This window comes from Hyla sarda, unplaced genomic scaffold, assembly GCF_029499605.1.
Source record: "Hyla sarda isolate aHylSar1 unplaced genomic scaffold, aHylSar1.hap1 scaffold_687, whole genome shotgun sequence".
Taxonomy (NCBI): Eukaryota; Metazoa; Chordata; class Amphibia; order Anura; family Hylidae; genus Hyla; species Hyla sarda.
The window spans coordinates 67,211-81,772 of record NW_026610704.1 but is presented as its reverse complement, the minus strand read 5'-3'; the positions used below and the strand labels follow the sequence as shown (position 1 = coordinate 81,772).

Sequence of the window (14,562 nt, the reverse complement as noted above, 5' to 3'; positions counted from 1 at the left end):
ACCCTCTGTACTTTGGTCTATATTGATGCGGGACATAGACAGCCAGCTGATGACCAATCCATTAGTGCAATGGATGGCTGGAAGCATTTGTCTTTGCCTTTGCAATACCACAGAAGCAATGCATGGTCAATGTACAGCAATGACACACCTGTGTGAACAGCCAGGAGACCCCCCCCCCCCCCCATGTTATGTTACATAGTTACATAGTTAGTACGGTCGAAAAAAGACATATGTCCATCAAGTTCAACCAGGGAATTAAGGGGTAGGGGTGTGGCGCGATATTGGGGAAGGGATGAGATTTTATATTTCTTCATAAGCATTAATCTTATTTTGTCAATTAGGAACATTCAGCACCCACCCGCTATCAAGGCAGCTGCCTATCATGTCATGCCCTACCTGCACAGGTGTGCTGGCTACTCAAATGATCCAATTAAGGAGGCCATTTAGTCAGCAGCAGCAGAAGTCCTGTGCCTGGACGCTCCAACAGGGGCCAGACACAAGCAGAAGCAGAAGCAGCAGAAGCAGCAGCAGCACCACCTTTTGTTTTTTGGCTGCAGCAGCAGCAAGGCCCACAGGGCTGGCTAGCTGGCTAGCCAGCAAGCAGGTAGCAATGAAAGTAGGAATCTTTCTTTTTAACCCTGTAAGGGGGTGGTGCACTGTACCCGAAGATACTGCCATATCGGGTCAATGCATAGGGCGACGGAAGCAAGCTTCGAAATCGGCCCCCGTTCTCAAAAATCCATTTAATATATGGTCCCCAGATAGGGGACGTATCAGATATTAAACTGATAAGAACAGATTTTTTTTTTTTTTTTTTTTTTTTTTTTTTTTTTAAAGCCGAGGAACGTGCTTTCGATTCACCCAAAGTGCAAGAAAAAGTGCAAACGTGTTACACTAAAAAAAACGTGCACAAAGGATGCGGTCTATCGCAAGCCCTTCTCCGATAGGAGAGAGGCCCCCCAACAAACCTTACCCTTCGCCTCCGGACCAAAAGGTACCTGCGAGGTTCCGGGTTCGATGTCCCTTTTCGCCGAAGCTACTAGGAGACCACAAATGCTCCCGGCATCCCCCTTGGCGTTAGCCAAGGTATCTGCCCGCAGAGCCGATTACGGTAGGTACCCTGCGAAGCAGGAGTACCCGGGGTGTTTGCAGGGAGGTGCGGAACCTAATGGCCACACACACCTCCCCTAGACCGCCAGGAGGGACACCCAGAAGGGCTACCGCATCCTGACAAATCCTGTGAACACACAACACGCAAAAAGTGACACAGTGAGACAAAAAATAAATAAATAAGTGAATGTGTGCAGATATACTGCCCGGACATCCGGCCGGATCTATAAAAATTTCTCTGATCCTAGCCAGAAGGCCGGGAATCAAGAGGTGAGTGCCACAAGGTGAAGAGATTATGGTGCCCGTGCTTCAACTCAGTGAGCCTATTCTCCCAGTGAGTTTCGGCACCTCGGGGTCACCACTCCCCGAGGCACAAAAGTACCTCGGCTCTAGACCCTCTCAGCCTCATGGCGAGACCCGGAGGGAACAGGTCACATCGGGGCAGCCGTCGAGCTGATTCCTCAGAACCAGCCCCGGAAAGCCCTGGTACACCTGCATCCTCCATGCAGCACCCATCCCCACCAGCATGAAAACTGATAAGAACAGATACTACACTTGATCTTAGCCAAAAGGCCGAGAAGCGATAACCGTGAAAGGGGCGGGCCCAACAAGGTCCCCTTCATGGGCACTATCACTGCTTGCTGTCAGGGAGGCTGCCAGACAATTTTCCATGCACACTCTGGGCTGGGGGGCAGTCAACCACCAGTACACACAGCAGAACCTAAACCCATACCATTATTGCTAAGCAGCAAGACAGGGGCCCATTGCACTCCCACGGGGCCTTTTTAAATGCAATCCATAACCCGGATTTGCCAGGAACCCTTCTTACTCCTCCTACTTGCATGTGACACTGGGCTTAGGATCTGCATAGGAAACACACACACAAGCACACACCTACCTTTGTTGCCTGCAGATGCCTCCTTGGCTGTCCCCAAACGGTATCAAACCAACACCCACGGGAAGCTGTAAGCATAGAGGACATGCCTGCACCCCATTGGACTTACCTGTGTGGGTTAAATCCGGGTTATTTGACAACCTATGGCGGTGATGGTTCTGCTCAGGCAGAGCAGTGCTGATGCTCCTCATAAAGCTGTCGCTGCTGTGAAGGTTCTAGGTGACATCACAAATCCCTATGGTTACATACACAACAAAGCTGGGTTGTTGTTGTTTACACTCTGCAAGGCCTGTGGAAGTGAGTGACATCATAGCACTGTAGTTCTGAGGGTTCAAGATGGATGCAACAATCTCCTGTTGCTTCTATGAAGGCCGTAATAGACGACATCACCAAACAGCTCCATAGTCACATACACAGCAAAGGAGAGATGTTGTTTACACCTAGTGATGTCAGTGGTATTGAGTGACATCACAGCACAGTGCTAAGGCTCCTGGGCCTGGACACAGCAGCGGCTGCAATATCTCAACGGAGAATACGTTTATATCTATGTGTGTGTGTGCGCATATATATATATATATATATATATATATATATATATATATATATATATATATATTTCTCCGCCGAAATCACTTTTAAACCCATTTCCACCTTTTTTTCCCTTCTCTTCCTCTTACTTTTTTTTCACGTTTTTTTACGTTTTTCTCCTTTTCGCCTCTTTTCTGGGCGTATTATTCTTCTTTTTCTTCTTTTTTTTCGTCTAATGCATACCCCATCAGTGCAGCAATGCTTATTCAATACCGCCAGCAGATGGAGACACTGGGGGATAATTTTCTAAGGATTTATACTGATTTTTCCTGTCTGAATTTGTCGCACAGAAAGTTGCAGGCCAAATATGTGTGACATTTCTGCGACTTTAGCTTCTAGAGCATTTTTACAACATTATACATAGGTGCTGAATACATAAAAAGCGACTGTTCAGCGACAGACAAGTCGCATCGGCTGAAAGTAGGCCAGAATGTCAGTCCATGTTGGAGCAGGTTTAGATACAGTCTAAAGCATAGATCTCAAAGTCTGTGCACAGAATTTAGCAAGGGCCTCGCACCTTCTGATGCATCAGGTAGGTGCACAATAGCATAGCCTAACCCTCTGTACTTTGGTCTATATTGATGCGGGACATAGACAGCCAGCTGATGACCAATCCATTAGTGCAATGGATGGCTGGAAGCATTTGTCTTTGCCTTTGCAATACCACAGAAGCAATGCATGGTCAATGTACAGCAATGACACACCTGTGTGAACAGCCAGGAGACCCCCCCCCCCCATGTTATGTTACATAGTTACATAGTTAGTACGGTCGAAAAAAGACATATGTCCATCAAGTTCAACCAGGGAATTAAGGGGTAGGGGTGTGGCGCGATATTGGGGAAGGGATGAGATTTTATATTTCTTCATAAGCATTAATCTTATTTTGTCAATTAGGAACATTCAGCACCCACCCGCTATCAAGGCAGCTGCCTATCATGTCATGCCCTACCTGCACAGGTGTGCTGGCTACTCAAATGATCCAATTAAGGAGGCCATTTAGTCAGCAGCAGCAGAAGTCCTGTGCCTGGACGCTCCAACAGGGGCCAGACACAAGCAGAAGCAGAAGCAGCAGAAGCAGCAGCAGCACCACCTTTTGTTTTTTGGCTGCAGCAGCAGCAAGGCCCACAGGGCTGGCTAGCTGGCTAGCCAGCAAGCAGGTAGCAATGAAAGTAGGAATCTTTCTTTTTAACCCTGTAAGGGGGTGGTGCACTGTACCCGAAGATACTGCCATATCGGGTCAATGCATAGGGCGACGGAAGCAAGCTTCGAAATCGGCCCCCGTTCTCAAAAATCCATTTAATATATGGTCCCCAGATAGGGGACGTATCAGATATTAAACTGATAAGAACAGATACTACACTTGATCTTAGCCAAAAGGCCGAGAAGCGATAACCGTGAAAGGGGCGGGCCCAACAAGGTCCCCTTCATGGGCACTATCACTGCTTGCTGTCAGGGAGGCTGCCAGACAATTTTCCATGCACACTCTGGGCTGGGGGGCAGTCAACCACCAGTACACACAGCAGAACCTAAACCCATACCATTATTGCTAAGCAGCAAGACAGGGGCCCATTGCACTCCCACGGGGCCTTTTTAAATGCAATCCATAACCCGGATTTGCCAGGAACCCTTCTTACTCCTCCTACTTGCATGTGACACTGGGCTTAGGATCTGCATAGGAAACACACACACAAGCACACACCTACCTTTGTTGCCTGCAGATGCCTCCTTGGCTGTCCCCAAACGGTATCAAACCAACACCCACGGGAAGCTGTAAGCATAGAGGACATGCCTGCACCCCATTGGACTTACCTTTGTGGGTTAAATCCGGGTTATTTGACAACCTATGGCGGTGATGGTTCTGCTCAGGCAGAGCAGTGCTGATGCTCCTCATAAAGCTGTCGCTGCTGTGAAGGTTCTAGGTGACATCACAAATCCCTATGGTTACATACACAACAAAGCTGGGTTGTTGTTGTTTACACTCTGCAAGGCCTGTGGAAGTGAGTGACATCATAGCACTGTAGTTCTGAGGGTTCAAGATGGATGCAACAATCTCCTGTTGCTTCTATGAAGGCCGTAATAGACGACATCACCAAACAGCTCCATAGTCACATACACAGCAAAGGAGAGATGTTGTTTACACCTAGTGATGTCAGTGGTATTGAGTGACATCACAGCACAGTGCTAAGGCTCCTGGGCCTGGACACAGCAGCGGCTGCAATATCTCAACGGAGAATACGTTTATATCTATGTGTGTGTGTGCGCATATATATATATATATATATATATATATATATATATATGTTTCTCCGCCGAAATCACTTTTAAACCCATTTCCACCTTTTTTTCCCTTCTCTTCCTCTTACTTTTTTTTCACGTTTTTTTACGTTTTTCTCCTTTTCGCCTCTTTTCTGGGCGTATTATTCTTCTTTTTCTTCTTTTTTTTCGTCTAATGCATACCCCATCAGTGCAGCAATGCTTATTCAATACCGCCAGCAGATGGAGACACTGGGGGATAATTTTCTAAGGATTTATACTGATTTTTCCTGTCTGAATTTGTCGCACAGAAAGTTGCAGGCCAAATATGTGTGACATTTCTGCGACTTTAGCTTCTAGAGCATTTTTACAACATTATACATAGGTGCTGAATACATAAAAAGCGACTGTTCAGCGACAGACAAGTCGCATCGGCTGAAAGTAGGCCAGAATGTCAGTCCATGTTGGAGCAGGTTTAGATACAGTCTAAAGCATAGATCTCAAAGTCTGTGCACAGAATTTAGCAAGGGCCTCGCACCTTCTGATGCATCAGGTAGGTGCACAATAGCATAGCCTAACCCTCTGTACTTTGGTCTATATTGATGCGGGACATAGACAGCCAGCTGATGACCAATCCATTAGTGCAATGGATGGCTGGAAGCATTTGTCTTTGCCTTTGCAATACCACAGAAGCAATGCATGGTCAATGTACAGCAATGACACACCTGTGTGAACAGCCAGGAGACCCCCCCCCCCCATGTTATGTTACATAGTTACATAGTTAGTACGGTCGAAAAAAGACATATGTCCATCAAGTTCAACCAGGGAATTAAGGGGTAGGGGTGTGGCGCGATATTGGGGAAGGGATGAGATTTTATATTTCTTCATAAGCATTAATCTTATTTTGTCAATTAGGAACATTCAGCACCCACCCGCTATCAAGGCAGCTGCCTATCATGTCATGCCCTACCTGCACAGGTGTGCTGGCTACTCAAATGATCCAATTAAGGAGGCCATTTAGTCAGCAGCAGCAGAAGTCCTGTGCCTGGACGCTCCAACAGGGGCCAGACACAAGCAGAAGCAGAAGCAGCAGAAGCAGCAGCAGCACCACCTTTTGTTTTTTGGCTGCAGCAGCAGCAAGGCCCACAGGGCTGGCTAGCTGGCTAGCCAGCAAGCAGGTAGCAATGAAAGTAGGAATCTTTCTTTTTAACCCTGTAAGGGGGTGGTGCACTGTACCCGAAGATACTGCCATATCGGGTCAATGCATAGGGCGACGGAAGCAAGCTTCGAAATCGGCCCCCGTTCTCAAAAATCCATTTAATATATGGTCCCCAGATAGGGGACGTATCAGATATTAAACTGATAAGAACAGATTTTTTTTTTTTTTTTTTTTTTTTTTTTTTTTTAAAGCCGAGGAACGTGCTTTCGATTCACCCAAAGTGCAAGAAAAAGTGCAAACGTGTTACACTAAAAAAAACGTGCACAAAGGATGCGGTCTATCGCAAGCCCTTCTCCGATAGGAGAGAGGCCCCCCAACAAACCTTACCCTTCGCCTCCGGACCAAAAGGTACCTGCGAGGTTCCGGGTTCGATGTCCCTTTTCGCCGAAGCTACTAGGAGACCACAAATGCTCCCGGCATCCCCCTTGGCGTTAGCCAAGGTATCTGCCCGCAGAGCCGATTACGGTAGGTACCCTGCGAAGCAGGAGTACCCGGGGTGTTTGCAGGGAGGTGCGGAACCTAATGGCCACACACACCTCCCCTAGACCGCCAGGAGGGACACCCAGAAGGGCTACCGCATCCTGACAAATCCTGTGAACACACAACACGCAAAAAGTGACACAGTGAGACAAAAAATAAATAAATAAGTGAATGTGTGCAGATATACTGCCCGGACATCCGGCCGGATCTATAAAAATTTCTCTGATCCTAGCCAGAAGGCCGGGAATCAAGAGGTGAGTGCCACAAGGTGAAGAGATTATGGTGCCCGTGCTTCAACTCAGTGAGCCTATTCTCCCAGTGAGTTTCGGCACCTCGGGGTCACCACTCCCCGAGGCACAAAAGTACCTCGGCTCTAGACCCTCTCAGCCTCATGGCGAGACCCGGAGGGAACAGGTCACATCGGGGCAGCCGTCGAGCTGATTCCTCAGAACCAGCCCCGGAAAGCCCTGGTACACCTGCATCCTCCATGCAGCACCCATCCCCACCAGCATGAAAACTGATAAGAACAGATACTACACTTGATCTTAGCCAAAAGGCCGAGAAGCGATAACCGTGAAAGGGGCGGGCCCAACAAGGTCCCCTTCATGGGCACTATCACTGCTTGCTGTCAGGGAGGCTGCCAGACAATTTTCCATGCACACTCTGGGCTGGGGGGCAGTCAACCACCAGTACACACAGCAGAACCTAAACCCATACCATTATTGCTAAGCAGCAAGACAGGGGCCCATTGCACTCCCACGGGGCCTTTTTAAATGCAATCCATAACCCGGATTTGCCAGGAACCCTTCTTACTCCTCCTACTTGCATGTGACACTGGGCTTAGGATCTGCATAGGAAACACACACACAAGCACACACCTACCTTTGTTGCCTGCAGATGCCTCCTTGGCTGTCCCCAAACGGTATCAAACCAACACCCACGGGAAGCTGTAAGCATAGAGGACATGCCTGCACCCCATTGGACTTACCTGTGTGGGTTAAATCCGGGTTATTTGACAACCTATGGCGGTGATGGTTCTGCTCAGGCAGAGCAGTGCTGATGCTCCTCATAAAGCTGTCGCTGCTGTGAAGGTTCTAGGTGACATCACAAATCCCTATGGTTACATACACAACAAAGCTGGGTTGTTGTTGTTTACACTCTGCAAGGCCTGTGGAAGTGAGTGACATCATAGCACTGTAGTTCTGAGGGTTCAAGATGGATGCAACAATCTCCTGTTGCTTCTATGAAGGCCGTAATAGACGACATCACCAAACAGCTCCATAGTCACATACACAGCAAAGGAGAGATGTTGTTTACACCTAGTGATGTCAGTGGTATTGAGTGACATCACAGCACAGTGCTAAGGCTCCTGGGCCTGGACACAGCAGCGGCTGCAATATCTCAACGGAGAATACGTTTATATCTATGTGTGTGTGTGCGCATATATATATATATATATATATATATATATATATATATTTCTCCGCCGAAATCACTTTTAAACCCATTTCCACCTTTTTTTCCCTTCTCTTCCTCTTACTTTTTTTTCACGTTTTTTTACGTTTTTCTCCTTTTCGCCTCTTTTCTGGGCGTATTATTCTTCTTTTTCTTCTTTTTTTTCGTCTAATGCATACCCCATCAGTGCAGCAATGCTTATTCAATACCGCCAGCAGATGGAGACACTGGGGGATAATTTTCTAAGGATTTATACTGATTTTTCCTGTCTGAATTTGTCGCACAGAAAGTTGCAGGCCAAATATGTGTGACATTTCTGCGACTTTAGCTTCTAGAGCATTTTTACAACATTATACATAGGTGCTGAATACATAAAAAGCGACTGTTCAGCGACAGACAAGTCGCATCGGCTGAAAGTAGGCCAGAATGTCAGTCCATGTTGGAGCAGGTTTAGATACAGTCTAAAGCATAGATCTCAAAGTCTGTGCACAGAATTTAGCAAGGGCCTCGCACCTTCTGATGCATCAGGTAGGTGCACAATAGCATAGCCTAACCCTCTGTACTTTGGTCTATATTGATGCGGGACATAGACAGCCAGCTGATGACCAATCCATTAGTGCAATGGATGGCTGGAAGCATTTGTCTTTGCCTTTGCAATACCACAGAAGCAATGCATGGTCAATGTACAGCAATGACACACCTGTGTGAACAGCCAGGAGACCCCCCCCCCCCCATGTTATGTTACATAGTTACATAGTTAGTACGGTCGAAAAAAGACATATGTCCATCAAGTTCAACCAGGGAATTAAGGGGTAGGGGTGTGGCGCGATATTGGGGAAGGGATGAGATTTTATATTTCTTCATAAGCATTAATCTTATTTTGTCAATTAGGAACATTCAGCACCCACCCGCTATCAAGGCAGCTGCCTATCATGTCATGCCCTACCTGCACAGGTGTGCTGGCTACTCAAATGATCCAATTAAGGAGGCCATTTAGTCAGCAGCAGCAGAAGTCCTGTGCCTGGACGCTCCAACAGGGGCCAGACACAAGCAGAAGCAGAAGCAGCAGAAGCAGCAGCAGCACCACCTTTTGTTTTTTGGCTGCAGCAGCAGCAAGGCCCACAGGGCTGGCTAGCTGGCTAGCCAGCAAGCAGGTAGCAATGAAAGTAGGAATCTTTCTTTTTAACCCTGTAAGGGGGTGGTGCACTGTACCCGAAGATACTGCCATATCGGGTCAATGCATAGGGCGACGGAAGCAAGCTTCGAAATCGGCCCCCGTTCTCAAAAATCCATTTAATATATGGTCCCCAGATAGGGGACGTATCAGATATTAAACTGATAAGAACAGATACTACACTTGATCTTAGCCAAAAGGCCGAGAAGCGATAACCGTGAAAGGGGCGGGCCCAACAAGGTCCCCTTCATGGGCACTATCACTGCTTGCTGTCAGGGAGGCTGCCAGACAATTTTCCATGCACACTCTGGGCTGGGGGGCAGTCAACCACCAGTACACACAGCAGAACCTAAACCCATACCATTATTGCTAAGCAGCAAGACAGGGGCCCATTGCACTCCCACGGGGCCTTTTTAAATGCAATCCATAACCCGGATTTGCCAGGAACCCTTCTTACTCCTCCTACTTGCATGTGACACTGGGCTTAGGATCTGCATAGGAAACACACACACAAGCACACACCTACCTTTGTTGCCTGCAGATGCCTCCTTGGCTGTCCCCAAACGGTATCAAACCAACACCCACGGGAAGCTGTAAGCATAGAGGACATGCCTGCACCCCATTGGACTTACCTTTGTGGGTTAAATCCGGGTTATTTGACAACCTATGGCGGTGATGGTTCTGCTCAGGCAGAGCAGTGCTGATGCTCCTCATAAAGCTGTCGCTGCTGTGAAGGTTCTAGGTGACATCACAAATCCCTATGGTTACATACACAACAAAGCTGGGTTGTTGTTGTTTACACTCTGCAAGGCCTGTGGAAGTGAGTGACATCATAGCACTGTAGTTCTGAGGGTTCAAGATGGATGCAACAATCTCCTGTTGCTTCTATGAAGGCCGTAATAGACGACATCACCAAACAGCTCCATAGTCACATACACAGCAAAGGAGAGATGTTGTTTACACCTAGTGATGTCAGTGGTATTGAGTGACATCACAGCACAGTGCTAAGGCTCCTGGGCCTGGACACAGCAGCGGCTGCAATATCTCAACGGAGAATACGTTTATATCTATGTGTGTGTGTGCGCATATATATATATATATATATATATATATATATATATATATATATATGTTTCTCCGCCGAAATCACTTTTAAACCCATTTCCACCTTTTTTTCCCTTCTCTTCCTCTTACTTTTTTTTCACGTTTTTTTACGTTTTTCTCCTTTTCGCCTCTTTTCTGGGCGTATTATTCTTCTTTTTCTTCTTTTTTTTCGTCTAATGCATACCCCATCAGTGCAGCAATGCTTATTCAATACCGCCAGCAGATGGAGACACTGGGGGATAATTTTCTAAGGATTTATACTGATTTTTCCTGTCTGAATTTGTCGCACAGAAAGTTGCAGGCCAAATATGTGTGACATTTCTGCGACTTTAGCTTCTAGAGCATTTTTACAACATTATACATAGGTGCTGAATACATAAAAAGCGACTGTTCAGCGACAGACAAGTCGCATCGGCTGAAAGTAGGCCAGAATGTCAGTCCATGTTGGAGCAGGTTTAGATACAGTCTAAAGCATAGATCTCAAAGTCTGTGCACAGAATTTAGCAAGGGCCTCGCACCTTCTGATGCATCAGGTAGGTGCACAATAGCATAGCCTAACCCTCTGTACTTTGGTCTATATTGATGCGGGACATAGACAGCCAGCTGATGACCAATCCATTAGTGCAATGGATGGCTGGAAGCATTTGTCTTTGCCTTTGCAATACCACAGAAGCAATGCATGGTCAATGTACAGCAATGACACACCTGTGTGAACAGCCAGGAGACCCCCCCCCCCCATGTTATGTTACATAGTTACATAGTTAGTACGGTCGAAAAAAGACATATGTCCATCAAGTTCAACCAGGGAATTAAGGGGTAGGGGTGTGGCGCGATATTGGGGAAGGGATGAGATTTTATATTTCTTCATAAGCATTAATCTTATTTTGTCAATTAGGAACATTCAGCACCCACCCGCTATCAAGGCAGCTGCCTATCATGTCATGCCCTACCTGCACAGGTGTGCTGGCTACTCAAATGATCCAATTAAGGAGGCCATTTAGTCAGCAGCAGCAGAAGTCCTGTGCCTGGACGCTCCAACAGGGGCCAGACACAAGCAGAAGCAGAAGCAGCAGAAGCAGCAGCAGCACCACCTTTTGTTTTTTGGCTGCAGCAGCAGCAAGGCCCACAGGGCTGGCTAGCTGGCTAGCCAGCAAGCAGGTAGCAATGAAAGTAGGAATCTTTCTTTTTAACCCTGTAAGGGGGTGGTGCACTGTACCCGAAGATACTGCCATATCGGGTCAATGCATAGGGCGACGGAAGCAAGCTTCGAAATCGGCCCCCGTTCTCAAAAATCCATTTAATATATGGTCCCCAGATAGGGGACGTATCAGATATTAAACTGATAAGAACAGATACTACACTTGATCTTAGCCAAAAGGCCGAGAAGCGATAACCGTGAAAGGGGCGGGCCCAACAAGGTCCCCTTCATGGGCACTATCACTGCTTGCTGTCAGGGAGGCTGCCAGACAATTTTCCATGCACACTCTGGGCTGGGGGGCAGTCAACCACCAGTACACACAGCAGAACCTAAACCCATACCATTATTGCTAAGCAGCAAGACAGGGGCCCATTGCACTCCCACGGGGCCTTTTTAAATGCAATCCATAACCCGGATTTGCCAGGAACCCTTCTTACTCCTCCTACTTGCATGTGACACTGGGCTTAGGATCTGCATAGGAAACACACACACAAGCACACACCTACCTTTGTTGCCTGCAGATGCCTCCTTGGCTGTCCCCAAACGGTATCAAACCAACACCCACGGGAAGCTGTAAGCATAGAGGACATGCCTGCACCCCATTGGACTTACCTGTGTGGGTTAAATCCGGGTTATTTGACAACCTATGGCGGTGATGGTTCTGCTCAGGCAGAGCAGTGCTGATGCTCCTCATAAAGCTGTCGCTGCTGTGAAGGTTCTAGGTGACATCACAAATCCCTATGGTTACATACACAACAAAGCTGGGTTGTTGTTGTTTACACTCTGCAAGGCCTGTGGAAGTGAGTGACATCATAGCACTGTAGTTCTGAGGGTTCAAGATGGATGCAACAATCTCCTGTTGCTTCTATGAAGGCCGTAATAGACGACATCACCAAACAGCTCCATAGTCACATACACAGCAAAGGAGAGATGTTGTTTACACCTAGTGATGTCAGTGGTATTGAGTGACATCACAGCACAGTGCTAAGGCTCCTGGGCCTGGACACAGCAGCGGCTGCAATATCTCAACGGAGAATACGTTTATATCTATGTGTGTGTGTGCGCATATATATATATATATATATATATATATATATATATATATGTTTCTCCGCCGAAATCACTTTTAAACCCATTTCCACCTTTTTTTCCCTTCTCTTCCTCTTACTTTTTTTTCACGTTTTTTTACGTTTTTCTCCTTTTCGCCTCTTTTCTGGGCGTATTATTCTTCTTTTTCTTCTTTTTTTTCGTCTAATGCATACCCCATCAGTGCAGCAATGCTTATTCAATACCGCCAGCAGATGGAGACACTGGGGGATAATTTTCTAAGGATTTATACTGATTTTTCCTGTCTGAATTTGTCGCACAGAAAGTTGCAGGCCAAATATGTGTGACATTTCTGCGACTTTAGCTTCTAGAGCATTTTTACAACATTATACATAGGTGCTGAATACATAAAAAGCGACTGTTCAGCGACAGACAAGTCGCATCGGCTGAAAGTAGGCCAGAATGTCAGTCCATGTTGGAGCAGGTTTAGATACAGTCTAAAGCATAGATCTCAAAGTCTGTGCACAGAATTTAGCAAGGGCCTCGCACCTTCTGATGCATCAGGTAGGTGCACAATAGCATAGCCTAACCCTCTGTACTTTGGTCTATATTGATGCGGGACATAGACAGCCAGCTGATGACCAATCCATTAGTGCAATGGATGGCTGGAAGCATTTGTCTTTGCCTTTGCAATACCACAGAAGCAATGCATGGTCAATGTACAGCAATGACACACCTGTGTGAACAGCCAGGAGACCCCCCCCCCCCATGTTATGTTACATAGTTACATAGTTAGTACGGTCGAAAAAAGACATATGTCCATCAAGTTCAACCAGGGAATTAAGGGGTAGGGGTGTGGCGCGATATTGGGGAAGGGATGAGATTTTATATTTCTTCATAAGCATTAATCTTATTTTGTCAATTAGGAACATTCAGCACCCACCCGCTATCAAGGCAGCTGCCTATCATGTCATGCCCTACCTGCACAGGTGTGCTGGCTACTCAAATGATCCAATTAAGGAGGCCATTTAGTCAGCAGCAGCAGAAGTCCTGTGCCTGGACGCTCCAACAGGGGCCAGACACAAGCAGAAGCAGAAGCAGCAGAAGCAGCAGCAGCACCACCTTTTGTTTTTTGGCTGCAGCAGCAGCAAGGCCCACAGGGCTGGCTAGCTGGCTAGCCAGCAAGCAGGTAGCAATGAAAGTAGGAATCTTTCTTTTTAACCCTGTAAGGGGGTGGTGCACTGTACCCGAAGATACTGCCATATCGGGTCAATGCATAGGGCGACGGAAGCAAGCTTCGAAATCGGCCCCCGTTCTCAAAAATCCATTTAATATATGGTCCCCAGATAGGGGACGTATCAGATATTAAACTGATAAGAACAGATACTACACTTGATCTTAGCCAAAAGGCCGAGAAGCGATAACCGTGAAAGGGGCGGGCCCAACAAGGTCCCCTTCATGGGCACTATCACTGCTTGCTGTCAGGGAGGCTGCCAGACAATTTTCCATGCACACTCTGGGCTGGGGGGCAGTCAACCACCAGTACACACAGCAGAACCTAAACCCATACCATTATTGCTAAGCAGCAAGACAGGGGCCCATTGCACTCCCACGGGGCCTTTTTAAATGCAATCCATAACCCGGATTTGCCAGGAACCCTTCTTACTCCTCCTACTTGCATGTGACACTGGGCTTAGGATCTGCATAGGAAACACACACACAAGCACACACCTACCTTTGTTGCCTGCAGATGCCTCCTTGGCTGTCCCCAAACGGTATCAAACCAACACCCACGGGAAGCTGTAAGCATAGAGGACATGCCTGCACCCCATTGGACTTACCTGTGTGGGTTAAATCCGGGTTATTTGACAACCTATGGCGGTGATGGTTCTGCTCAGGCAGAGCAGTGCTGATGCTCCTCATAAAGCTGTCGCTGCTGTGAAGGTTCTAGGTGACATCACAAATCCCTATGGTTACATACACAACAAAGCTGGGTTGTTGTTGTTTACACTCTGCAAGGCCTGTGGAAGTGAGTGACA

The 14,562-nt window shown here is 47.1% G+C and overlaps 6 non-coding genes and 2 pseudogenes across 6 annotated transcripts; all 8 read right to left on the bottom strand.

Annotated features, from left to right (window-relative positions):
• Positions 1-646: 646 nt before the first annotated feature.
• On the bottom strand, positions 647-842 carry LOC130343570 (U2 spliceosomal RNA). The gene has a single exon (XR_008882865.1). It is a non-coding gene; the product is annotated as a U2 spliceosomal RNA (small nuclear RNA).
• Positions 843-1,535: 693 nt separating this feature from the next.
• LOC130343573 (U2 spliceosomal RNA) lies at positions 1,536-1,695 on the bottom strand (annotated as a pseudogene).
• A 2,097-nt stretch (positions 1,696-3,792) lies between these two features.
• LOC130343598 (U2 spliceosomal RNA) lies at positions 3,793-3,983 on the bottom strand. Its single transcript, XR_008882884.1, has one exon. It is a non-coding gene; the product is annotated as a U2 spliceosomal RNA (small nuclear RNA).
• A 2,083-nt stretch (positions 3,984-6,066) lies between these two features.
• Positions 6,067-6,261, bottom strand: LOC130343569 (U2 spliceosomal RNA). Its single transcript, XR_008882864.1, has one exon. It is a non-coding gene; the product is annotated as a U2 spliceosomal RNA (small nuclear RNA).
• Positions 6,262-6,954: 693 nt separating this feature from the next.
• LOC130343572 (U2 spliceosomal RNA) lies at positions 6,955-7,114 on the bottom strand (annotated as a pseudogene).
• A 2,082-nt stretch (positions 7,115-9,196) lies between these two features.
• Positions 9,197-9,387, bottom strand: LOC130343597 (U2 spliceosomal RNA). Its single transcript, XR_008882883.1, has one exon. It is a non-coding gene; the product is annotated as a U2 spliceosomal RNA (small nuclear RNA).
• Positions 9,388-11,478: 2,091 nt separating this feature from the next.
• LOC130343595 (U2 spliceosomal RNA) lies at positions 11,479-11,669 on the bottom strand. Its single transcript, XR_008882882.1, has one exon. It is a non-coding gene; the product is annotated as a U2 spliceosomal RNA (small nuclear RNA).
• Positions 11,670-13,754: 2,085 nt separating this feature from the next.
• On the bottom strand, positions 13,755-13,945 carry LOC130343594 (U2 spliceosomal RNA). Its single transcript, XR_008882881.1, has one exon. It is a non-coding gene; the product is annotated as a U2 spliceosomal RNA (small nuclear RNA).
• Between the last annotated feature and the right edge of the window lie 617 nt (positions 13,946-14,562).